General features: G+C 41.2%; 2 pseudogenes; both read right to left on the bottom strand.

The window, feature by feature from the left end:
* Window positions 1–6,535: 6,535 nt before the first annotated feature.
* Window positions 6,536–9,366, bottom strand: LOC136319585 (T-cell ecto-ADP-ribosyltransferase 2 pseudogene; annotated as a pseudogene).
* Window positions 9,367–12,030: 2,664 nt separating this feature from the next.
* Window positions 12,031–12,932, bottom strand: LOC136319586 (calponin-2 pseudogene; annotated as a pseudogene).
* Window positions 12,933–25,851: the final 12,919 nt, after the last annotated feature.

Below are 25,851 nucleotides of genomic sequence, written 5' to 3' on the forward strand. Positions count from 1 at the left end.
CGAGAACAAATGTTGGAGACTTTCAGGGGTTTAGATCTTGCTTTATTGGCCAAGTTTAACCTGCACAGGGGCGAACTCTCAAGGCGTCCGGAGATACCATACCCACAAGGGGCTGCAAACGAGAGTTGCGCCTGGCGCTTACAACTAGGTCCTTATATATCCTAAGTGAGCAAGCAGTATATAGAAGCAGATGTGGCAGTTCACTATTTGCTGGGGGGGGGGGGGGGTCGCGCGCAACATAGCAACAGGGGAAGGGTTTAGCTCAGTGGTGAATTTCAAACAAACTTCTGATAAGGGTCTTTAACCAATGGAATGCAGGATGTTTGCCCAGCTTTGTGCTGATCTCTTTGTTCTCTGCCTCACAGGGACCCTATCAGCACTTCCCTGTTCCTGCTCCTCCAAGAGTTAGACTCTGGCAGCCACAGCACACCTCCTCAAACCTAACAGGCATTACTTATAGAAGAGCAAAATCTCAGTCCTGGAGGGACCCAGACATCATCACAAGGGTTTGCACTGGAGAGCTCAGTGCCTTTGAGTTGCATAATGTCCCATGGTTGCAGCCTCCCTCCTTTAGGATCACTTGTACACCTACGATGGTAAGTGTACAATGAACTTACTTTTTTTTTTTTAAAGATTTTATTCATTTTAGAGAAGGGGGAGAGAGGGAGGGGAGGAGCAGGAAGCATCAACTCCCATATGTGCCTTGACTGGGCAAGCCCAGGGTTTCGAACCGGCGACCTCAGCGTTCCAGGTTGTTGCTTTATCCACTGCGCCACCACAGGTCAGGCTTGAACTTACTTTTTTGTGTTGTTGTTGTTTCCTTATTTTTATTTATTTATTTATTTATTTATTTTTAAATAATTTTATTTTTTTAATGGGGTGACATCAATAAATCAGGATACATATATTCAAAGGTTATCTTGTCGTTCAATTATTTTGCATACCCATTACCCAAAGTCAGATTGTCCTCTGTCACTTTCTATCTTGTTTTCTTTGTGCCCCTCCCCCTCCCCCTTTCCCTCTCCCTTTCCCCCCTCCCCCCCCCCGTAACCACCACACTTATCAATGTCTCTTAGTTTCACTTTTATGTCCCACCTACGTATGGAATAATGCAGTTCCTGGTTTTTTCTGATTTACTTATTTCGCTTCTATCATGTTATCAAGATCCCACCATTTTGCTGTAAATGTTCCGATGTCATCATTTCTTATGGCTGAGTAGTATTCCATAGTGTATATGTGCCACATCTTCTTTATCCAGTCATCTATTGACGGGCTTTTTGGTTGTTTCCATGTCCTGGCCACTGTGAACAATGCTGCGCCACCACAGGTCAGGCCTGAACTTACTTTTTTTACAATGAAAAGGAGATCAAGAATAAATTGAAGAAAACAATATCGTAAATAAAAGAAACATTTTATTCATTGCAACAATAATACACTATAACATAAATGCATAATAAAAACATTTGTAATATTTTATATTGTAATTATGCTTACATGCCTATTGATTTTTAATAATTATAAGAAAAAAGTACTCATTTAAATACAAATATATCACATCACATGCAATGGATCGACTTTGCTTCGATTGAATACAGACATTTACAGATCAGTCTTGCAATATCAAAAAGGAGGACATGTAGGAGGACACTTTTCAAGGGAGTACAGATTTTACAAAAGAAGGACTGTCCTCGCTAAAGGAGGACAATGAGAGTCTTGGACTAAACATTTACAATTAGAGCATGGCCCTTTAATGCTCTAATATTTCGCTTTGGCCAATTTCTCTTTTAAGATTCTTTCAGGAAACTAGTGGGTTTTGAGGGCAACCGCTAAATGGTTTAGAGAAGTTGACCCAAGATTGCCTAAGAAAGGAAAAGACTTGGTTTCAATTATGTGTTTGGTGTCAGGCATGAGGTAATATTGCCATGAGGGGCAGTTGGCAGGAGAAGGAAGAATATTAAGTTGGCTCCTAGAGACTCAAAGCAACCAAGGGGACTGGCTGACCCAGGTTGGCATCTCACTTGGGCGTATGGAGCTAAACGGACTGGGAGAGCAGGCAAAGAGCCAGACTTTTGGCCTACCTGAGTCCAACCTCTCAAATACTCAGTTCCTCAACGGGTAGGACTGGGGCAATAGGAGGGAACTGACTTGCCTTTTAATTTATTCAGCAGGAGTAAAGGAAGGACGTTGGACAGGGAGTAAGAACAACTAGGACCTTGTTTTGGTTAACTTCCATTGTAAGTTTGGACTCTTGCATCTCCTCACTGGCCCTTCTGGTTCCTTACCTACAAAATGAGGAGGTTGAGATAGAGTTCCAAGTGCTCTTCTAACTTAGGCATGCTATGATTCTATAACTTTTAGCATTTTTTGAATACTCTCTGTGTGCCTGTCGTTGGGGAAGGTGTGGAACTCCTAACTCAACACAAAGTTAGTTAAGGAGATAGTGCAGGCAGTTAGGTCTGTGGGTCTGGTGAATGGTCCGTGTAGTTGTGGGATCAGAGAGCGAGCAGGGTCAGGAAAGCTTTTCTGGAAGATTGGGAACCCATGGAAGATGGGGAATTTGCACTTGGGTTCTGAAGGCTGAAGCAAGAGATGAAAAGGTCTCATGTGACCTCCATCAGAACAGGGACTGCATCTTATCTTTTTTCAGGTTGATACCAGTGCCTTTCTTTAATACCTTCACATTGTCCCCCTTAGTGTTGGAACTTAGCGCTCAGTGTGTCTTGAGTTGGATTGTATCCACTTGCAAAGGCTTCAGGTAACAAAGAGAAGGGAATCACAGATAAGCATGGTGTGTGCAGGAGCTGGCAGAGTGACCTGCCTTGGAGAATAAGGGGTCTTTGGGATGAGGTCAGAGCAGATGGAGTGGAGCTTGGGTGTCAGGCAGGATCGTTTGGAATTTCTCCTGTAGTTACTGAATTCAATCAAGAGGCAAAGTGCAGCAAGTAAAGGAAGAATTTTTTGGCCATGTAGGATTACACTAAGAAGGGACTGAGCAGACAAAGAATAGAGGGCCTTGGAGACAGGTTCAGGGGTTTAGCCCAGGACAAGGTGCCACTGCCCATTGCTCCCCTTATTGCAAGTATCCTGGGGTCCCTTTGATCAGTGTTTTTCAACCACCGGTCCACAAACCAGTGCCAGTTTGTCAGAAATTTTGTGACAGCTCGCAGACCAGCGGTTGAAAAAACACTGCCTTAGGATTTAGGAGAAAGAGGGAGGCAAGGAAAACACTCTGGGGAAGAAGAGGAGGAGAGAAGGTGCGGGCCTGTTCTCCAGAAGGCAAATGCATTGGGTGCTCCTGCTGCCTCCTAAGGGTTTTTAAGGATGGAGATTGTAAAGGAAGTCGCAGGATAGGAACTCAATAAAATAGTCATCGGTTTTCCAGGTGTCTCTTTTAGGGTTGAGGTCTCCACTGATTGGTCAATGCCAATGACCAGAGCAAGGGGTCATTAGTCATTGTAGCTGAACCTGAGGTCAGCTGTGCCATCCTTGTCTGGTTTTGCTGTGTTTCTGGTCCTAGAGCTAAAACACAACTGAGGCCTAGATGTATTTGATGCAGGTCAGAAGCCCATTGTCCTGGGGGCTATTCTCCAGCCCCCTTGTTCTCTCCCCTGTTAAGGGATCTAACCCCGGTGACTAGCATAGATGCCAGGTGAGGGATGGTCAGGGTAGGGTTGGAACTGCATGACCTGTGATATAAAATCTGGAGGTCTAAACTGCATGACCAGCAATATGCTAGTGGAGAAAAGGTTACCCTGGGGTGAGATTCTTGTTTTCCAAGTTTTGCCAGTTGCTAGGCACATGGGGCTTTCAGCCCTGGTGACCTTCCCTGCTTGGCCTATAATCTTTATTTTCTTCATGTCTGTGGAAGTCCATGCCACACTTATATTTTTGTCTGAGTTTATCCTTTATCAGATGGAGTTCTGCTTTATTTATTTGGTAACAGTGTGCCTTTATCAACTAAGTAGTATTCCAGACAAAACTCAATTATGCAGACATAAAATGGAATGCTTTGTTTTATCAAAGTGGTTATTTCCTAATAAGATAATCAACACTAAGGAACTTTTTAATGACCCCTATATGTCAGATTTTAAATGGCAAAGAATTTAGGATTTATTGTAGACAACTATGTACAGATCTATGACCTCTATCCTATCAGGAGTGCTAGTTTTTACTGCTTAATTAGAAGAACCCCACCTAACACTTCCCCCACCCTTCCCCGGGCATATTTCCTTTCCTTGTATCTTACCTCTGTTTTATTCTTTGACAGTAATTTGGGAACCTCAGTGCCTCCATTGTAAAATTGGAAAATAATAGACCTTACCTCTTAGGGTTACTATGAGGGCTAAATGACTAAAAATGTAAAGTGCTTAGAACATTGAACGCCTGGTACACGCACAGTCAGCACCCAGTACATTAGAACTGTATTGTTATTACTTTGTCAAAATTTTTCTTTATAGTTGGTGCTTCTTGGTCTTTAAAATTTACTTCCCCAATCTATAGGGAGCTCATATTAAAGTTAAATGACCGCTTGTTAACTGCTTGAGGTCTTGGCAGGGTGGTGCAGAGAGAAGGATTTACCTACCTAACACAGCTCTTGTATATGGCTCAATCAATCAGCACTACAAAGAATGTGTGAGTAGAAGACGTGAACCTTCTCAACCATGGAAATGTCAGCATCACATCTAATGCCTTGGGAGAATTTCTTGGCAAATAATACAACCTGTAGAAAAATCTAGTCACAGGAGCAAGATGTGATTATAAATGGTTTATTTCTTTATATTCATAACAAATTGCATTTTAAAGACTGTTAACTGATGACAGTTCATAAAAGCACTGCTTTTTAATCACAGCAAAGCATCAAGAGACTAGGGATTTATCTCAGGTAGTAAATTTGGAGATGCATACTTTTGTGCTCAGACCCAGTAGATCCCTTAGGTGCCTTGAGGACACGAGCACTAATGTAAGCCACAAAAAACAATTGTGTGTCCCTCCCTTCCCAGTACCCTGTACAGAACCAGGCACCGGGGGAGGATCACAGCTCAGCAGGGAGGAGCAGCAGGATCCGGGGGCCAGACAACAGCAGAATGAATGAAGGACTTTCTCCTTCCTGCGGGAGGAAGAGAAGGAAAGCTTTCATTATGAGGTTTCTTAAGACATAGGCCTCTCAAACTTTTCAAGCTTCACCCAAGGGTAAAAAAAAACTAAGAAAGGTGGGCTCTAGGGGTTCACTATACCTGACTAGCAATTAGACTCAGGGATTCCTGAAATACTCAAAAATACCAGAGAGTGGACTGTGAGGGCACATCCTTCTGGGTCTCTGAATGTAAGGTCACCCTGAATGGACTGAGCACTTATGGGCACCTCTGTCCCTTCCAAGGGACCACTTCCCAGGCCCTGTGCTTCTAGCCACGGGTGCCTCAGTAAAGAAAGGCTTTCCTCACCTGGGGCCTGTAGCTCCCATGTCACTGGGGGCCCCTCGATGCTTGTCTTGTCCACCCAAAAATATGTTTCCGTGTCTGGACCTCATAGACCAGGGGTCCCCAAACTACCACTCACAGGCTGCATGCGGCCCCCTGAGGCCATTTATCCGCCCCCGCCACACTTCCAGAAGGGGCACCTCTTTCATTGGTGGTCGGTGAGAGGATGAATCCTGTGCTCCTGGAGTACTATATGTGGCAGTGCCGCAAAGCGCTGCGTCACTCACGTACAGTACTACTTCCAGTGACGCGGGATGCACGTGTCATGGCTCCGGGAGCACGTCGTATCGCTTGTTATGGCTAGCAGTGACAAATATGGAACCAGACATTGACCATCTCATTAGCCAAAAGCAGGCCCATAGTTCCCATTGAAATACTGGTCAGTTTGTTGATTTAAATTTACTTGTTCTTTATTTTAAATATTGTATTTGTTTCTGTTTTGTTTTTTTACTTTAAGATATGTGCAGTGTGCATAGGGATTTGTTCATAGTTTTTTTTTTATAGTCCGGCCCTCCAACGGTCTGAGGGACAGTGAACTGGCCCCCTGTGTAAAAAGTTTGGGGACTCCTGTCATAAACCTTCATCTTATGCAGCAACATATGTGTAAGGTTGGTGGATAATGGGGGATGGTCACGTGGGGAACTCAGACCCGCAAACTTTGGCTAGGACCGCCCACAACCAAGCACACCAAAAGAGGCTTCACAGGAACTGTTTGGAAAAAAGCGATCGTCTGCCAGCCAGTGAGATTTCACCACGTCATATTAGCTCGACTTCCCTAGAGGGACCCCTTTAAATATCTCCCACGCGGTTTAATCCTTGCGACTTCCCTGGCCTCCATCTTTCCTCAGGGCCAGGGAACCTCGCCGGGCGGGATGCGTGCTCTGTACTCAATAAAGCCTTTTATTATTCCACACTTGGTGGCTCCGAGCCCTCTTCCTTCCTTCTCGGCGGGGAAAAATACCTTACAATATGTACTCTGTTCACCACCAACCAGTGTTAAAATTAACTGGAGTTCTGACTCTGGGTGGGATCTGACTTCCTTTCCTGGGGTTCTCAGCTCAGCTGGCCTGAATCTGAGTGCACGTCAGCCCTGGGCCTGCGGTGGACAGCAGCAGCTTTCCTCGGCCGGACTGTTTGTCTCGCAGTTCTGTGTTTATTAGCCTTGGTCCAGATTCAAAATTTCTACCTGTAAAAAGCTCAGAGTTGCCCAGCAGTCACTCTCTGTGGTCCCATTTCTATCCCAAACGTTTCTCTTTTTTCTGGCAGCTGTTCTGAGCATAAAGCCTAATTTGGTTGAAACTTGCTGTATGCTCAGTCCCTCTGCATCTCATCCAATTTGGCTGGACCCTGGCATCTCAACAAGACTTAACTTTCTTCAGCAACAAACTAGAGCCCTGATTCAACAAAAGCATTAATGACAGGCCCTGGGTGCAGAGGGAGCAGGAAGACGAAAGAGATCACCAGACTATAAACAAATTATCATAGAGATAATGAGTATATGGCTGAGATGCATACAAGGTTCTCCATGGGAAAAAAAAGATGGTATTTGTTGAGCAATGTATGTATGATAGGCAATAAGTTAAAAACATTTAATTCTCACAGACATACTACTGAGGTATTACTATTTGTACACCATTTTACAAGTAAGGCAATTAGGACACATTACTCAGGTAAATTGCTCAGATTTGCAGAACTAGTGGTGGTTGAGCTAAGATTACCACTGAGGTCATCTGACTCCAAACCTGTGCCATGAAGCATAGTACAATATTTAATTTTGTTTGATAGTATCAAGGAAAGCTTATGATTGGAAGTGATATTTGAACTAGGTTTTGAAAGATAATTACTAAGTTGATAGTGTTTTAGATTGTATGAAATACGACTAAGTCAGAGACGGCAGGCCAGAAGGAATGATAGGTGTAAATGCACAGAAACCTGAGAGCCAGTACACCCTGGGGCAGTTGGGTACTGGGAGGCAGCTCCTGAATGCGTTTTCTCATCCATCACGGGGCCTTTCTCCATTACTATTTCCAGCCATTACTGATATGCCTCCACTGTGTTCTCTGATTTTACCATCTCTAAACATCAGTCAGTCTAGGCATCAATCCTGTGCATTAGTCTGCTATATGACCCATTCATGTGAAACCTTTCAGTTGGCTTGAACACTATTAACCTGCGCTTCAATCTAGCCAGCTGCTCTATGGAAATGTCCTCTAACAAGCTCAGAACCTGTAAACTATCCACACTGGAAATCTCAAGGTCCACCATCCTATTTTCTGCCCATACTCTGCTTCTACTCTCTTTCTCCTAGATTACCTCTTAGAGAACACCAGATCCTCAGCCTCCTTTGATCACCACAGCCACCTGCTCATTCAGGCACCCTCATCTCCTGTCAGGATCACTGCAGTGGCTACACTGTGTGTCTGCAACCAGGTCATCCAGCTCCCCTGAACCTTTCCTGTACCCTCTGACATATCAGTAGTTTCCATAACTCATGTTTGCAGGTGCCCAGCAGATCTTTCTGACTTTTCTGCACAGCAGGGAATTTGAAAGCTTGGCTGGATAAGAAACTGTTGGATCTTCACTCTATTCCAGCATATCAGCCCTGTCTTTTTAGGAACCTAATACTCTTCAGCAGTTGGTTGAAGGCCCCATTGTTCTCTGCCCAGTGGCTTCTGGTAGCAGAGCACCCCCTTTTCTGTTTCATGATGACCCAATCACTCCCACCTGGAACATTGCCCCAGACTCACCTGAGCTGTTGCAAATGCTGTCTAATGTTCTTGAATAGTTAGTGGAACTGTAGAGGCAATTGAAGTTACTCTTAAATTTTCTGGGAGTTATAAGTGAAATTTCTTAGTAGTTTTTATTTGCGTCATTTATGGCAACATTTTCATACACCTCATAGCCTGGAATTAGCACTTCCTTTTCATATAGCTTGAGAGAGATTTCTTGAATATCAACACCCAAGCAAGTTTCGATGATAAACAGTGTCCCCTCATCTTTAAGATATGTTTTAGCTGTATATTTAGACAAAGATGATTAGTTAATTGGCCAAAACGTACTTTTCCTTTCCCACTGTAATCAAACTTTATGTCACAACCTCTATAGGCTGTATAACACTTCCCTTTTCTGAGAAGCTGAAGAGCTGTTGTCAAATAATAGTGGAAAGCTTTGAACTGAAAGTTATGTGGATTTTGACAGAATTCTGTTACAGCTTTGTTAAAGTATATTGCAATATTCCTAGTATAGGCCACTAGAGCTCTTCCTTGGAAATCATTCAATTTATTTGAATCACTCGTTTTGTTCTTTTTTTGCTTCCATTTTTTCTCTGCCCCTTTCCATTCATCTTTAAACTTTCTATTCACTGCCGTTCTTTTTTTAAAAGGTGGGGTGCCATTTTCTCCATTTCTTCAGTACAACCCACATACTGATCATCAAATGCTTTGTCAGATTACATGAATTAGCCTCACATTCCCAGCTGGTCACCTGTAATGAAGAGGTAGTGTCCTTTGACCGATTTGCATGTACTGGATGCTGCCCGGAGCCCACAGTGTGGACTTCTTGCTCAGCACCCAATTTTGCATGTTTCTGTCATAGGACTCATGTATGGTACACACATGAAGATAGTCTTATTCTACTTTGAGTGGTGCAAAAAGAAGAAACTAGGCAATGTTATTCTGTTGTGTTTTGTGATGTTAAAAAAAAATCTTTCCAGATTCATGCTCTCTAAGTGGCTTCAGCCTCAGACTCAACTGTGGGAACAGTTTGAAAGATGTGAAGGGAAAGCAAGGTCAACAGGATGAGGGCGGGGGTGGGTGATATACAATACCTGTTGTGTTAGCCACTGAGTTAGGATCAAGAAGTGAACGGCTATGGTTAGAAGAGAGGTCATCTCCAAGTTCAAAAGAACTGCAAATAAAGATAATGAAAGTGAGGTGAGAACATTAGTTTCACTTTAAATGTGCTTATGACAGTCCCTACTTCAAGTCTGAAAGTGAGGCTCCTATTTGCACTGCTTTCTGCACAGCTAACCAGGATTCCTGTCTTGGTCCTGCAGGCAGGGAGGAGTGGATCTGATTTCTTGGCCTTCATTGGAGTGGATAAGGAAGGAGTTAATTCTGGTCATAGAGCTGCATATCACTCAGATGGCCGATGAGAAAACAGATTATATTTTAGTGGACCCCTCACAGGCCCTAATTATTTACTACCCTTTAGGGAAATACTATGAGTCCTTTCACAAATGTTTTTAAGAAACATTCTTCTTGCCTGACCAGGCTATGGCTCAATGGATAGAGCGTCGGACTGCGACGCAGAGGACCCAGCTTCGAGACCCCGAGGTTGCCAGCTTAAGCACAAGCTCATCTGAATTGAGCAAGGCGTCACTTGGTCTGTTGTAGCCCCCTGGTCAAGGCACATATGAGAAAGCAATCAATGAACAACTAAGGTGCCACGAGGAAGAATTGATGCTTCTCATCTTTCTCCTTTCCTGTCTGTCTGTCCCTATCTGTCTCTCTCTCTGATGCTGTCTCTGTCACAATAAAAATTTAAAAAAGGAAAAAAAGAGCTTAAAAAAAAGAAACATTCTTCTCAAAGTTTTATTAATTTTAAGCTCAAACTTAAGTCAGTACTTTTGAATTGCTCTCAACATCATCAACTTTTACTTCACTCAGGGAGAGCTAATATGCATGGAAGCTTTTGGGGTTTCTTGGATGGAAGGAGAGGTAGAACTTGGTGTTGGGAATTGAGGAAATTGAGAATACTCCTGTTCTGGCCTGACTAACTATAGGAAGGGAGAAAGCCCTTTTGTACAAGGGACTGTGAGACACAGAGACCATCAGTACTGCCTCAGGGTCTTGGGTCATAAATTGCACAATCTAAGATCAAGTTTTGTTTTGTTTTTTATTTAAGAGGGATGAGTAGATTGCATATCTGTCTTCAACATGTTTCCTTTTTTGTCAGGTCTGATCATACTGCCCTACCTGGCATATTTCTTACACAAACTGACTTTGTGGCTTTGTCTCTTGATGTAACCCTCACAACAGCAATCACCCTCGTGTTCAGATCTTCTCCCAGTCCCATCCGAGTGCCAGTCTATCCTCAGGGGCCTTCCTGGTTTCCTCACATTCAGAGACCTTCCCCTTCAGAGAACAGAATGAATTATCAGGTACCTGAGTTTCTGCAGCTGCTTCGTGATTCGGTCCTGGTCCGTCTCTGACAGAAGTGCCTGAGAAGGCAGTGCTCTGGCCTTTTTATTTGGGGGAAGGTGTACTGTCAGATTCAGATTAGATTTGAATGAGAGGGAGGGTAGTTTATAAACTATCCCCTACAAAAAGCTGCACTTGGATGTTTTTAGAAGCTTTATTTATAATTGCAAAACATGGGAGCATGATGTCGTTCATTGGTGATTGAAATAAATGCAGACAATGGAATTATTATGCAGCACTAAAAAGAACTATCAAATCATGAAAAGGAAGAGAGAAACCTTAAGTGCATATTACTAAGTGAAAGAAGGCAGCGTGAGAAGGCTCCTTACTGTATGATTCCAACTACATGACATTCTGGAAAAAGCAAAACTATGGAGACAGTAAAAAGATCAGCAGTTGCCAGGGATTAGGCATGGTGGAAAGAGAGATGACAGGCATAACACAGAAGATTTTTAGGACAGTGAAACTATTCTGTGTGATACCATAGTGATGGGCACATTACACATTTGTCCGAACCCACAGAACGTAGAACACCAAGAGTGAAGCCTAACGTAACTATGGACTGTGGGAGACACTGACGTGTCAGAGTAGCTTCCTCACCTGTAAGAAATGTGCCGCTCTAGTATGGAGTGCTACTAATGGGGAAGGCCATGCAGGTGTAGGGACAGGAGTATATGGTCATCTCTGTACCTTTTTCTTAATTTTGCTGTGAATTTAAGACTGCTCAAAAAAAAAAAAAAAAAGGTTCTTTCCTCAAAAGAGGTTTTTAGTGCCTTTGGTTCATAGTTGATATTTCACATTATCTCCTGGTTCCAGGGCTCCTGAGTGGGGCTGGTCCCAGGAAGAGCATCCTGGTGGGGGTTCCTCTGCGCAGTACTTGGAGAAGGAGAGTGGACAAGTATGGAAGGTGAGGGGGGATCTGGCCTTGCCTCACCACTCAGAGATTCACTGTCCTATTTGGGTTCCTGTTTCCTCAACAAGCCCCCAAGAGGGTCCTGGGAAAATCAGTCCCTTATAATGCCTAAGATATCTGGGGACTGTGGCCTGGCCCTCTCCCAAGGGACTTCCTTCCCAGCACCCCCCTCCACCATTTTCACCCCACTCCCCTCAAAAAGAAATTGCTTTTGTTAAACCTGCCTGCAACTTCTATGGGTTCAGAAACCACAAACTGACTAGCAGAGGAAAGGGAAGTGGTGCAGAAACAACCAGAAGCCATTTGGGGCCGGCTTCCCTCCCTGCCCAGGTTTCTTCTCGCCACAGCTTGGCTCAGAGACTGCTGGGGAAAATGCTCCCTAAATGTGCCGGGCAGGGACCACCACCCCAGTGCATCTGTATCTGGCCTTCACAGACCCTTAGCTGGAAGCACTAGAACACATAGAGAAGCAAGATGAAAACAGAAACACCCAAAATTCCACATGGGGTGATGATGTGTAGGATACCCCACAAGGGGGGGCTCTTTTGCCTGGTAGTCAGTGGGTGGATAGTCCAGGGCCTTCCCTGGGTTTGGGCAGTCGCCAGCTGACCGTGTAGCCCCATCAGCCAGTGAGCCTTGTGGGCAGTACTTGGGGTCATATATCTGCTGGCCCAGGCCACAGACCTGGCTGCTTTGGCTCTGCATGTAGCCCATCTGCAGAGACATGGAGAAGTTGTCACAGTTGCCAATGCCCATCTTGGTGTCATAGATGTGCCATCAGGTCCTGGTAGTCATCATGCCCCTCTGGTTGGCACACCTGTTGGTGCCCATTTGCAGGCAGATGATTGAGTGGTCCAGGTGGCAGGTTGTGGTTCTTGGGTTCAGGCAGATGTCTTCTTGCACCATATGCCATCATGTGTGACTGGGTGACACACTTGGTGCCCATCTGGAGCCCAATGACACCCTGGCCTGCCTTTATGGAAGCGTCATTGATGTTCCGCTCCTGCTTCCTTGAGTACTTGATGCCAATGTCCACACCACACTGCCACCCCTTTGTTTTGGCCTTCTTTGCCAGAGCTGGAAGAGGCAACTGCACCAGTGTCATGTTTCCACTCTCAAACAGGTCCACAGAGTTCAGTCCAGAGTTGATTATGGCCTTGATGAAGTCAGAGATGTTTTCTAGCTGGTGCTAGTTTTGCATGGAGTGGTTGATCTTGGGGACTGAGTCTGGCTGCAGCGTGTTCATCAGTGTGCACAGGATAATTCCATCCTTCAGAACCTTCTGGAAGTTGAGACCAACAGGCTCATAAGTCCCTCGATCCAGTTGCAGAGTTCTGCCTCCTTTTTTCTGAGGATATTTGTATAAGAGCCAGTTCTTGACCTTGGCCAAAGCTGGTAGAAGGGCCCCTTGTTGATCTATGTGGAGCTCATGCTGCCAGCAGTGACTGTGGGACCAAATATTAAAGACTTTTAAAAAATGCTTTGACTCAAGTGAGACAGAGACCTGTTCAAATTTATCATTTGAGTTAGAAATGTTTTAGAGTCACACGTGTGTGTGTGTGTGTGTGTGTGTGTGTGTGTGTATAACTTTAGGAATAGATTAAGAGGAGGGAAAGTCTATGCTCTTTCTATGACACTTAACAAAGACCCTCACAGTTTTTATATTTCTAGAGAGACATTGATAACCAATTCAATATGAGGGCCATAAATTTAATAAACAAGAGCATGGTAAGGAAGGGGTGACGTCACGGAAATGGCGCCGTGAGCAGCGCGTCCGACAGCTCTCCCCTAAATCACAACAAATTTATCAACTAGAAACAGAAAAATTTATCCTCGGAGCATTCCGGAGTTCCACACAAACTGATAGCGAAAGGACTGTTATCACTTGAATCTGAGAGATGAGGGTGTGGAGGAATCGACCACAGGGACGTTCTTTCAAACCGCAAGGAAGTCCGCCTGTGTGCTATCAATAAGACCACCCTCAGATGCCGATAAGAAAGAGGAAATCGAATATTATGGATACAAAAGAAAGAGAGGTAACACAAATAGATGTGGAAAAATCTATGGAGAAAAGACTTAACATATTGGAAGCCTTGGAGCTAAATGACAGAGAATTTAAAATAGAAATCTTAAAAATACTCAGAGATATACAAGAAAACACAGAAAGGCAATATAGGGAGATCAGAAAACAACTCAATGAACACAAAGAATATATTACCAAGGAAATTGAAACTATAAAAACAAATCAAACAGAAATGAAAAACTCAATTCACAAGCTGAAAAACGAGGTAACAAGCTTAGCTAACAGAACAGACCAGATTGAAGATAGGATTAGTGAAATAGAAGACAAACAACTTGAGGCACAACAGAGAGAAGAAGAAAGAGACTCAAAAATAATAAAAAACGAGAAAGCCCTACAGGAATTGTCTGACTCCATCAGAAAGAATAACATAAGAATAATAGGTATATCAGAGGGAGAAGAGAAAGAAAATGGAATGGAGAATATACTCAAACAAATAATAGACGAGAACTTCCCAAGCCTGTGGAAGGAACTAAAGCCTCAAATTCAAGAAGCAAACAGAACACCAAGTTTTCTTAACCCCAACAAACCCACTCCAAGGCACATCATAATAAAGATGACACAAACCAATGACAAAGAAAAAATTCTCAAGGCAGCCAGGGAAAAGAAGAGTACAACATATAAAGGAAGGCCTATTAGATTATCATCAGATTTCTCAGCAGAAACTCTACAAGCTAGAAGAGAGTGGACCCCAATATTTAAAGCCCTGAAAGAGAGGAACTTTCAGCCAAGAATACTATACCCATCAAAGCTATCCTTCAAGTATGAAGGAGATATAAAAACATTCACAAATACAGAAAAGATGAGAGAATTTATCAACAGAAAGCCCCCACTCCAGGAAATACTAAAGGGGGTTTTCCAACCAGATTCAAAGAACAAAAGAAAACAACACCACAAGTAACAGCTCCACCAAGAACACAATAAAACCAAACTTAAACTGTGACAACAAAGGAAAAAAAGGGGGGAGAGGATGGAGATTAACAGTAGCAAAGGATGATGAAGTGCAGAAATACTTATAAGATAGGGTACTACAATGAATATGGTAGGTACCCTTTTCATTACTTAATGGTAACCACCCTTAAAAAAACCACCACAAAAACACTTGACTTAAAAAAGGTAGCAACAGAGGAAAGAAGTATGGAACACAAACAAACAAAAACAAATGATAGAAAAACAAAAGAGAAGAATCAAACTAGATACAAAACTAACAGAAAGCAATTTATAAAATGGCAGTAGGGAACCCACAAGTGTCAATAATTACACTAACTGTAAATGGATTAAACTTACCAATAAAAAGACACAGAGTAGCAGAATGGATTAAAAAAGAAAATCCAACTATATGCTGCCTACAAGAAACACATCTAAGCAACAAGGATAAAAACAAATTCAAAGTGAAAGGCTGGAAAACAATACTCCAAGCAAACAACACCCAAAAAAAAGCAGGCGTAGCAATACTCATATCTAATAATGCTGACTACAAGACAGAAAAAGTACTCAGAGACAAAAATGGTCATTTCATAATGATTAAGGGGAAGTTGAATCAAGAAGACATAACAATCCTTAATATATATGCACCAAACCAAGGAGCACCAAAATATATAAGACAGCTACTTATTGACCTTAAAACAAAAACTAACAAAAATACAATCATACTTGGAGACCTCAATACACCGCTGACGGCTCTAGATCGGTCATCCAAACAGAGAATCAATAAAGATATAGTGGCCTTAAACGAAATACTAGAACACCTGGATATGATAGACATCTACAGGACACTTCATCCCAAAGCGACAGAGTATACATTTTTCTCTAGTGTACATGGAACATTCTCAAGAATTGACCATATGTTGGGCCACAAAGACAATATCAGCAAATTTAGAAAAATTGAAATTGTACCAAGCATATTTTCTGATCATAAAGCCTTGAAACTAGAATTCAACTGCAAAAAAGAGGGGGGAAAACCCACAAAAATGTGGAAACTAAACAACATACTTCTAAAAAATGAATGGGTCAAAGAAGAAATAAGTGCAGAAATCAAAAGATATATACAGACAAATGAAAATGAAAATACGACATATCAGAATCTCTGGGATGCAGCAAAAGCAGTAATAAGAGGAAAGTTCATATCACTTCAGGCCTATATGAACAAACAAGAGAGAGCCGAAGTAAACCACTTAACTTCACACCTTAAGGAACTAGAAAAAGAAGAACAAAGACAACCCAAAACCAGCCGAAGAAAGGAGATAATAAAAATCAGAGCAGAAATAAATGAAATAGAGAACAGAAAAACTATAGAAAAAATCAATAAAACAAGGAGCTGGTTCTTTGAAAAGATCAACAAAATTGACAAACCCTTGGCAAGACTCACCAAGGAAAAAAGACACAGGACTCAAATAAATAAAATCCAAAATGAAAGAGGAGAGATCACCACAGACATCATAGATATACAAAGAATTATTGTAGAATACTATGAAAAATTATATGCCACCAAATACAACAATCTAGAAGAAATGGATAAATTCCTAGAACAATACAACCTTCCTAGACTGAGTCATGAAGAAGAAAGCCTAAACAGACCAATCAGCAGGAGGAAATAGAAAAAACTATTAAAAATCTCCCCAAAAATAAAAGTCCAGGCCCAGACGGTTATACTAGTGAATTCTATCAAACATTCAAAGAAGACTTGGTTCCTATTCTACTCAAAGTCTTCCAAAAAATTGAAGAAGAAGCAATACTTCCAAACACATTTTATGAGGCCAACATAACTCTCATACCAAAACCTGGCAAGGATGGCACAAAGAAAGAAAACTACAGACCAATATCTCTAATGAATACAGATGCTAAAATACTAAACAAAATACTGGCAAACCGAATACAACAACATATTAAAAAAATAATACATCATGATCAAGTGGGATTCATCCCAGAATCTCAAGGATGGTTCAACATACGCAAAACGGTTAACGTAATACACCATATCAACAAAACAAAGAACAAAAACCACATGATCTTATCAATAGATGCAGAAAAGGCTTTTGATAAAATACAACACAATTTTATGTTTAAGACTCTCAACAAAATGGGTATAGAAGGAAAATATCTCAACATGATAAAGGCCATATATGATAAACCATCAGCCAACATCCTATTAAACGGCATAAAACTGAGGACTTTCTACCTTAAATCAGGAACAAGACAGGGTTGTCCACTCTCTCCACTCTTATTCAACATGGTGCTAGAAGTTCTGGCCAGAGCAATCAGACAAGACAAAGAAATAAAAGGCATCCATATCAGAAAAGAAGAAGTAAAGCTATCACTTTTTGCTGATGATATGATCCTATACATCGAAAACCCGAAGGACTCTACAAAAAGATTATTAGAAACAATAAACCAATACAGTAAGGTTGCAGGATACAAAATTAACATACAAAAGTCCATAGCCTTTCTATATGCCAACAATGAAATATTAGAAAACGAACTCAAAAAAATAATCCCCTTCACGATTGCAACAAAAAAAATAAAATACCTAGGAATAAACATAACAAAGAACGTAAAGGACCTATATAATGAAAATTACAAAGCATTGTTAAGGGAAATCGAAAAAGATACAATGAGATGGAAAAATATTCCTTGTTCTTGGATAGGAAGAATAAATATAATCAAAATGGCCATATTACCCAAAGCAATATACAAATTTAATGCAATTCCCATCAAAATCCCTATGAGATTTTTTAAAGAAATGGAACAAAAAATCATCAGATTTATATGGAACTATAAAAAACCCCAAATAGCCAAAACAATCCTAAGGAAAAAGAATGAAGCTGGGGGCATTACAATACCTGACTTTAAACTATATTATAGGGCCACGATAATCAAAACAGCATGGTATTGGCAAAAAAATAGACACTCAGACCAATGGAACAGAATAGAAAGCCCAGAAATAAAACCACATATATATGGTCAAATAATCTTTGATAAAGGGGCCAACAACACACAATGGAGAAAAGAAAGCCTCTTCAACAAATGGTGTTGGGAAAACTGGAAAGCCACATGCAAAAGAATGAAACTCGACTACAGCCTGTCCCCGTGTACTAAAATTAATTCAAAATGGATCAAAGACCTAAATATAAGACCTGAAACAATAAAGTACATAGAAGAAGACATAGGTACTAAAATCATGGACCTGGGTTTTAAAGAACATTTTATGAACTTGACTCCAATGGCAAGAGAAGTGAAGGCAAAGATAAATGAATGGGACTACATCAGAATTAAAAGTTTTTGCTCAGCAAGAGAAACTGATATCAAAATAAACAGACAGCCAACTATATGGGAACTGATATTTTCAAACGACAGCTCAGATAAGGGCCTAATATCCAAAATTTACAAAGAACTCATAAAACTCAACAACAAACAAACAAACAATCCAATAAAAAAATGGGAAGAGGACATGAACAGACACTTCTCCCAGGAAGAGATACAAATGGCCAACAGATATATGAAAAGATGCTCAGCTTCATTAGTTATTAGAGAAATGCAAATCAAAACTACAATGAGATACCACCTCACTCCTGTTAGATGAGCTATTATCAACAAGACAGGTAATAGCAAATGTTGGAGAGGCTGTGGAGAAAAAGGAACCCTCATTCACTGTTGGTGGGACTGTAAAGTAGTACAACCATTATGGAGGAAAGTATGGTGGTTCCTCAAAAAACTACAAATAGAACTACCTTATGACCCAGCAATCCCTCTACTGGGTATATACCCCAAAACCTCAGAAACATTGATACGTGAAGACACATGTAGCCCCATGTTCATTGCAGCACTGTTCACAGTGGCCAAGACATGGAAACAACCAAAAAGCCCTTCAATAGAAGACTGGATAAAGAAGATGTGGCACATATACACTATGGAATACTACTCAGCCATAAAAAATGATGACATCGGATCATTTACAGCAAAATGGTGGGATCTTGATAACATTATAAGGAGTGAAATAAGTAAATCAGAAAAAAACAAGAACTACATGATTCCATACATTGGTGGAACATAAAAATGAGACTAAGAGACATGGACAAGAGTGTGGTGGTTACCAAGGGTGGGGGGGGAGGGAGGACATGGGAGGGAGGGAGGGAGAGAGTTAGGGGGAGGGGGAGGGGCACAGAGAACTAGATAGAGGGTGACGGAGGACAATCTGACTTTGGGCGAGGGGTTTGCAAAATAATTTGATGACAAAATAACCTAGACATGTTTTCTTTGAATATATGTACCCTGATTTATTAATGTCATCCCATTACCATTAATAAAAATTTATTAAAAAAAAAAAAAACAAGAGCATGGCTAGTCCTCAGCCTCTGTGTTCAACTATGGCACTACCACCTGTTTACAGTAGTATTCTGTACTGACTGGCCAATGTATATGCCCTGATGAGGTACTAATTATTTTAAATAGCACTCATAAAGACATGCAATTACAAGAAAAACTTTTAAGATTAAAAACTATGTTTCACAGGAGTTATTGTCACTCTTTGAAATCATATCTCTTAAAAACTCATTTGTTAAACAGTATACAGAAGAGAATTGTTTCAGTTAAATATTGAAAACAAGTCTCTTCACAGAATAAGAGAGCCAGACAGTTTTATGAATGTTTCTAGCCTATAAAAACTGGCTTCATGATGCAAAACATCTGCTTTTCTGCAACTACAGGGAAGAAGAAATATTTTTCTCCTTTTCTGAGGTTTGTTTTACTAATATTACTAGAAAAGCCAGCTTTTTCAAGAACTAAGTTGAACGAATCAGAAAAAAAACAGGAACTGCAGGATTCCATACATTGGTGGGACATAAAAGCGAGACTAAGAGGCATGGACAGGAGTGTGGTGGCTATGGGGGTGGGGGGAGGGAAGGAGGGAGAGGGGGAGGGGGAGGGGTACAGAGAGAACTGGATGGAGGATGGCGGAGGATGATCTCTCTTCGGGTGATGGGTATGCAACAGAACTAAATGACAAGATAACCTGGAAATGTTTTCTTTGAATGTATGTACCCTGATTTATTGATGTCACCCCATTAAAATAAAAATTTATTTATAAAAAAAAAAAAAAACAAAAAACTAAGTTGAAGGATTGCAAGTTAGCTCCCAAAGTAAAGCACAGGTCTAAGAACCTTGAAACTTGTACAATATAAGGAAAAGGACAAAAGGCACTTTTTTATGTGTGACAGAGACAGGAAGGGAAAGAGATGAGAAACATTAATTCTTCATTGTGCCACCGTAGTTGTTCATTGATTGCTTTCTCATATGTGTCTTGACCTGGGGGCTATAGCAGAGCTAGTGACCCCTTGCTTGAGCCAGTGACCTTGGGTTGTAAGCCAGCGACTTTTGGGCTCAAGCCAGCAACCATGGGGTCATGTCTGTGATCCCACGCTCAAGCCAGTGACCCTGTGCTCAAGCCAGAGGAGCCCACACTCAAGCCAGCAACCTCAGCTTTTGAACCTGGGTCCTCCACGTCCCAGTCCAATGCTCTATCCACTGTGCCACAGCCTAGTCAGGCCAAAAGACACTTTTTAATTTTTGTAATGTATACTCTGGTTTCTCTTCAGAGCATGTAAATCTTTTGCCTTTTAATCCTTGTAATGTGAGACGTGTAAACTTTTGTTTCTTTAGTATTGATATAAAGATTCCTTCTGATTCTTTTATAGAAAATATCTCAATGAAAATCATCATATATTTGCATTATGAGAATTTTTTCTGTGGAATGAATTTATAGGACTGTAAATGATAGGTCAAGGTATTTTTGTTTTTAAAATGTTGGTATATATTAAGTTTTTTCCACCAAAGTTATTTCAATCTTACCCTTTCCATGTGTGTTCCCTTACATTTTGCCAGTACTGAGTATTGGCAATAATTCATTTCCTTTTTTTTTTTTTGGAAAAGGGGGACAGAAGAAGAGAGACAGACAGGGACAGACAGACAGGAAGGGAAAGAGATGAGAAGCATCAACTCATAGTTGCAGCACCTTAGTTGTTTATTGATTGCTTTCTCATATGTGCTTTGACCGGGGTGGGGGCTGGGGTGCTCCAGCCAAGCCAGTGACCCCTTGCTCAAGCCAGAGACCTTGGGCTTCAAACCAGCAATCTTTGGGTTCAAGCCAGCAACTATGAAGTCTTGGCTATGATCCCACGCTCAAGCCACTGATCCCACACTCAAGCTGGAGAGCCCATGCTCACACCAACGACCTTGAGGTTTCGAACCTGAGTCCTGTGTGTCCCAGGCTGACACTCTATCCACTGCACCACTGCCTGGTCAGGCTATTGCCGATATTTTTAAATTTCGAAAATCTGGGTTAAAATGAAGTATCATTGTTGTTTTAATTTGTGCCTCTTTGATTATTAGACTTGGCTTTAGGCATGACTGGATTCAGGACCACAAATATCACCATCAGTGCTTTCTTGCGATCTCTTGGTTTTGCTTCATTTGCATACTTCCTTTTTTCTTACTGAAAAAGAGCTTTCCCAAAGTACCTTAGAGCATGAGCAGCAGCACCTCTAGATGACACTGTCACTGTTTCCCAACCCTAACCCTAACCTTAACCCCTAAATCTTAAATTTAAACAATAGATGGCAATTCAAATCTAAAGGAAGAAATGAAGAGTACTAGAAGTGGTATATATGTAATTTAATATAAAAGGCTATGTAAATATATTTTCTTTTTAAACATCTCTAAAAGTTAAAAGTTTGTATAAGTATAACTGTAATACTGTATTGTTGGGTGTTAAAGAGAGGTGATGAATATCAATTATGGCTCTTGGACCAGCTGCATCACCAGGAATTGAAGCTCTTTCACTAATGGCAACTGCATAGACTGCATAGACCTTTGATGGGTTAGTCTTCACAGAGGGTCTGAGAGGATCTGAAGTGCTACAAAAGTGGTGTTCAGTGAAACTACTTGTTGCAGCCTCTGCTGCCATGACTAGCAGGCTTTGACCAGTTTTATGCAGGTGAAATCTGAAGCACCTCAGCTTCACCCATGCTCTGGATTTCTGTACCCATGCTTGACTGATACTATGCTGTGTGGGGCCACACACTCACACAGGTGCTAACCAGAAGTACAGGAAAGTGAATGCACTGGGGAAGAAATTTTGACCATTGGAGGACAGGACTCAGTAGATTAATATTTTCCCCTTTCTTTAGATGGTGAAAATTAGATTGCATTTCATAAATGTTGTAAAATGACCACATAGAATATAGTAACTAGTCACTGTGGTGACCAACTCAATAATGCATCCCTGTATTGGTGTGTCCATTTACCCTTTTGTGCTCTCTCTGTCACTCACGTCTCCCTGGGATTGTACTCCCAAATAACTTGTACATAAACCTTTTCTTCAAACTTTGCTTTCAGGGAACACAGACTAGACGATTCCCTTGTTTCAATAAACATATTCTCAAGGAATGTTTGAACAGGGGAGGTGTGAGAGATACTATTGCTTGCATGTCTGAAAATGTTTCTGTTCTATCCCACACTTTGTTTTGTTTGGCTGGATGTAAAATTAGGGATTAAAAATATTTTCTTCTCAGAACTGAAGAAACTATATAGTTTTCTTCTCATTTCCAGTTCTGTAAATGGCAAATCTGAATCTGAAGCCAGTCGATTTACATTCTTTTGGAAGACTTCCATTTCCCCTATTCTCCCTCCTCTGTAGAAGCTACAATCTTCTCTTTACTCATAGTTTTCTGAAAGTTTACAATAATATGTCCAGATGTGGGTCTCTTAATTGTTTATGCTGGGAAATTGCTAGACCTTTTTACTCTGGAGAGTTGGTCTTTAACATCCAGGGAAATCTCTCATCTTTATTCTTTAATGATTTCTTGTCTTTAATAATTTCTCTTTTAAAAAGATATTTTTATTAGAGTTTGTACCTCCTAGATTAATCTATTTCTGTTATCATTCTCTCATATCTGATGATTCCTTGTCTTTGTCGTACCACCTGGGAGATTCACATGAATTTATCTTCTTCTATTTGTGTGTGTGTGTGTGTGTTTGAGAGAGAGAGAGAGTGTGTGTGTAAGAGAGGGAGAGAGAGAGACCAGAAAGGAAAAAGATCAGAAGCATCGATTCATAGTTGTGTCACTTTAGTTGTTCATTGATTGCTTCTCATATGTGCCTTGACGGGGGCTCAAGACAAGCATGTGACCCCTTGCTCAAGCCAATGACCTTTGGACTCAAGGTAACGACCTTGGGATCATGTTGATGATCCCACGCTCAAGCCGGCAACCATGAGCTCAAGCTGCCAAGCCTGTGCTCAAGCTGGGGGAGCCTGTGCTCATGCTGGCAACCATAGGATTTCGAACCTGGGACCTCAGTGTCCCAAGTTGACACTCTATCCACTGTGCCACTACCAGTCAGGCTGAGTTTATCTTCTGATCTTCTATTGAATTTTTTCACTACCAGTCAGGCTGAGTTTATCTTCTGATCTTCTACTGAATTTTTAAAAATTTGGAATTTTTTTTTTCTTTTCAGGGACAGAGAGAGAGTCAGAGAGAGGGATAGATAGGGACAGACAGGAACGAAGAGAGATGAGAAGCATCAATCATCAGTTTTTCGTTGTGACACCTTAGTTGTTCATTGATTGCTTTCTCATATGTGTCTTGACCACGGGCCTTCAGCAGACCGAGTAACCCCTTGCTTGAGCCAGTGACTTTGGGTCTAAGCTGGTGAGCATTTTTTATTTTGCTCAAGCCAGATGAACCCACGCTCAAGCTGGCAACCTCGGGGTCTCGAACCTGGGTCCTTCCACATCCCAGTCCAACGCTCTATCCACTGCGCCACCGCCTGGTCGGGTGGAAAATATTTTTAATATCTATAAGTTTAGTGTTCACTTCTGATTGTTCCTTTTTAAAATAATATGTTACTGTCTGACCAGGCAGTGGAGTGGTGATGGAGCATTGACCTGGGATCCTGAGGATCCAGGTTCAAAACCCCAAGGTTACTGGCTTGAGCACAGGCTCACCAGCTTGAGCACAATTATTGGCTTGAGTGTGGAATCATAGACATGATCCCATGGTTGCTGGCTTGAAGCCCAAGGTTGCTGGCTTAAGCAAGGAGTCACTGGCTCAGCTGAAGCCCCCTTGTCAAGGCACATATGAGAAAGCAATCAATGAACAACTAAAGTGTCATAACAAGTTGATGCTTTTCATCTCTCTCCCTTTCTGTCTGTCTGTCCCTGCCTATTCCTCTGTCTTGGTTTCTCTGTCTCTCTGTTTCTCTCTCTCTCTCTCTCTCTCTCTTGCTAAAATAAATAAATAAATAAATATTTTATAAATAAAAATAACATTACTATTTTATCTGGATGATTTCCTTTCATCTTGAAGGCTTTCTTCAAATGTCTGGTTATCTTTGTCATCTCTCTACATTTAAGAATAAGGTCATAAAGACCTGACTTGGGAGCTTTTGTACATGCACTGTACTTATTTATCAGTACTTTACCATAACGTGGCCAAATAGATTTCTTTTCAGGAATAATACAGGTTTAAAAGCTATTTCTGGTCCTAAATCAGCATGGATCTCAACCTCTCTTTCCTAGAGAGAGCTAGAGAAAAAACATTGGGTCAGTGGGTGACTTCTTCAAATGGGACAGATGTAACATCAGTCACATTAGGCCCACCTGTGACCAGGGCTCACTATTTTGGGGGATCCTTTGCCCCATTCTCACTCCTACTACTCTTATCCATTGAAGAAGAATCTTGATCTCTGGTTTTGTTCCATCAAAGCTATTCTATCAGAAGAGAGTGGCTTACTTGTCTTTGGCTTATTTCTCCCAATACTTAGCCTTAGGCATAAGGGTCTATCATTAGCTTAATGTACATAATCACAAATATAAGTTTGGGATATATATTATATATATATGTATATATAATTTTTTTTAAGTGAAAGGAAGGGAGATAGACAGATTCCTGAATGTGCCTGACTGGGATTCACCCAGCAATGCCTGTCTGGGCCAATGCTCAAATCAACAGCTATTCTCAGTGCCTGGGGCGAACGCTTGGACCAGTCCAGCTGCTGGCTGCAAGAGAGGAAGAGAAAGAGAAAGGGGAGAGGGAGGGAAAGAGAAGCAGATGGCTGCTTCTCATGTGTGCCCTGATGGGGATCGAACCCAGGATATCCACCTGTTGGGCCGATGCTCTATCTGCTGAACAAACTGGCCAGGACCGGGATATATTTTTTACCTTAAATATTGATATTTCATAGATTTGACTGGGAGAGGTTCTATTTAGTACTTTGCTTGTCACATGGTTGCTGCTCAATAAGTATTTATTTTATTCATGACTATTGGTGTGGAGATGCTTAAATGAGCCCTCTTACTTGTCAAGATTCATTCTAGAGACTGTGGTTGGATCTTTTATTCAGATAACATTAGGTAAGCAGTAGACAGATTGTATCTATAGAGGTGAAGGAATAGGTAGAACCTCTTACTTAAGATTTGGAAGAGAGAAAGACAGTTACTAGAAACCTTGCATACTTTTCAGTTTCTCTAATCTTAGTTCTGAAATGATTTTTAAAAAGTAACTACACAGTATTTATAGAACATTATTTATAACAGTAAAAAAAATCAGCGACAGCATGAATGTCTAAAGCTAGGGGACTAGTTAGTAAAAAAAAAAGAGATAAACTGATGATGGCAAAAAATGATATGCTTATATTTACATAGAGACATAAAGACTAGAAAGAAACATGAAGAATTTAGTACAGTGAGCTCAATGCTATTTTTTGTTTCTGGTTTAGAGTTTTTGACCTTAAGAATGAAATCTAAATTATTTCCTTCCTTATGATGTTATAAGCTGGTGCTGTTATAATTACTGAAGGCTTGGCCTTTATCTCTTTCCCAAACTTGTACAAAGTTCATGACAGATAGATAGCCAGCAAACCTTAGCTACAAAATAGCAGCCAGAAAACACAAGCAGGGCATTTGGGCTCACTTGAGGTTTGGCTGCTTGCTCTGAACTGTGGGTGGAATGACATTTCTTCTGACCTCTTCCTCTGTTTCCTAAGCTTCATTCTTAGAATAAAGTGAAATTATATTTAATGTTTAGACACCACAAAGGGAGATATTATCTTGGTTCCCAACTGAAGTCTTCTAGTCTGGAAGTCAGCTGACAGGAGAATTTTTTCCTTGCTCTTACAGACATTCATGGG

Source organism: Saccopteryx bilineata, chromosome 1, assembly GCF_036850765.1.
Source record: "Saccopteryx bilineata isolate mSacBil1 chromosome 1, mSacBil1_pri_phased_curated, whole genome shotgun sequence".
Classification (NCBI taxonomy): domain Eukaryota; kingdom Metazoa; phylum Chordata; class Mammalia; order Chiroptera; family Emballonuridae; genus Saccopteryx; species Saccopteryx bilineata.